The following is a 1,958-nucleotide window of genomic DNA, read 5'->3' on the forward strand; positions in this document are numbered from 1 at the left end:
TCTCTAATCAACAAGCGATTTTCTTCCACAGGACTGCCGTTGAGAGAATGCTTTCTGTTCGTTGCACCATTCTCGATACACGCTTGCAACTGTGGTGCGTGAAAAGTTCAAGAGAACTGCCGTTTCAGAGATGCTTTGTCCAGCAGGTCTTGCACCTACTACCATGCCACGTTCGAAGTCCGTTAGATCACTCTTTTTTCCCATTCTTGCTACGGTTTGTACGTTTAACTGATGCTAGGAAAGGTTGTTCTACTGCATTTATATCCACAACTGTGGTTGTGACTTGTAACGTTGTGGGACAAACCATTTGTGTGCACAGCAGGGGTGTACCTAATAAAGTGGCACACTGTATGTGTAGCATGTATAAAGCGTGATAAGGAAATAAAATAAAAAATGTAAATATTATTTATAAATTATAATATCGATAAAATATTATTACAAAAAATGTTATTTATTTGGGGGGTTACAATGTTCCGGGGCGGCATATTTTTCCTTTGAACACACGACCAATATATACTGCTCGGCCCTGGGTTGCAGTGTATGGGGGATGTTTTCTGGGGAATTTCTTGCAGCACTCATACTTCTAAACTGCACGCTGAATGCTAAAAACTACCTATCCATTGTGTCTGTCACTTACACTCTTTTCATGGTGACTGACTTCCCGGATGGCACACTTATGTTCTAGCATGTATGTGTACCAAAAAGGTCACATTACAGAAGTCGATACGAAATGCCCAAAAATATGGTCACATGACATCAGTATGGCATATGCTCCAACGTCTAAACAGGACTGACAGCGGTGCACCATGCTCGATATAGAGTTCTCTATAGGTTAAATTTCTGTGGCAACAAATGCTATTCTTCGAACGGCGCAGACCTTAACTCACCAAGTGACCGAGGAGTTGGCCTGTCAGCGTGCAATGCGACTGCCCAGGGTGTCCGACACATGTTTGATCGAATTTAAGTCTGTGATCGTGCTGGCCACGGTAGTAGTTGGATATCTTCAGTTTCAAGATATTTCTCCACCACTTGAGCTCTCTGTGCAGTGGTACTGTCGTGCATGAAAAGAAAATATGGTCCAACCATACCCGTACAAAGTCGCAGGATTGTTCTCAGTACCTTTCGCAGTTATGATACTCCTATCAAAATCATGAAGGTAGTGTGGCCGTTGATTATTATTCTGCCCCACACGAGAACACCGCCTCCATCGTGTGTTTCCCTTTCTCTGATGTTGGAGGGACAGTACCGCCTTCCTCATTGTCTCTAGATGAAATAACGTCTATAATCTGTTTGTAGGCTAAAACGGTACTCATCAGAGAACAGAACTGTACCCCATTTGTCAGGGCTCCAAGTCAACTGTTCATGGCACCAGTTTCGACGAGATCTGCAGTGGTCTGGGGTTAATAACTACTGGCTTCCTTGAGTAGAGTCCATTTGAATTGAGCCTTCTTAACACAGTCCGGTGGTCTCAGTAACCTCAAGAAACAGTTGATGACAGGACATCGTAGGGTTCTGTTGCTGTTAAAGCTAGGTAGCAATCTGTTCTTGTTGACTTAACCTTCGGGAGACCTTGGCTAGCTCTTCTTGTAATGGTCCCTGTCTCCTGAAACTGCTTCTATAGTGCCGAGACAACACTGCATGACACATTAAACAAACGTTCCACCTCCGCCTGCGACTGCCCGGCTTAAAGTCGTCCAACGACCCTCCATCTCAAAGAATCATCTAAGTTCCAGTGCTTCTCAAACTATCTGTGGTGAAGGACCAATCCTTTTGTAAAGTATAATCGTCGCGGACCGGTAACGGAAGAATCGTCGCGGATCAGAAACATCCACGACGAATTTTTAATTCGTTGCGGACCGGTAACAAACAGTTCGCGGACCGGCAACAGTCCGCAGATCATACTCTGAGTAGCACAAACAATGATGACTTGCCATCCTGGGTACTGAAGGTCTGGCTAT

Source organism: Mastigoproctus giganteus, chromosome 6 (genome assembly GCF_048544385.1).
Source record: "Mastigoproctus giganteus isolate SK-2022 chromosome 6, ASM4854438v1, whole genome shotgun sequence".
NCBI classification, from domain to species: Eukaryota; Metazoa; Arthropoda; class Arachnida; order Uropygi; family Thelyphonidae; genus Mastigoproctus; species Mastigoproctus giganteus.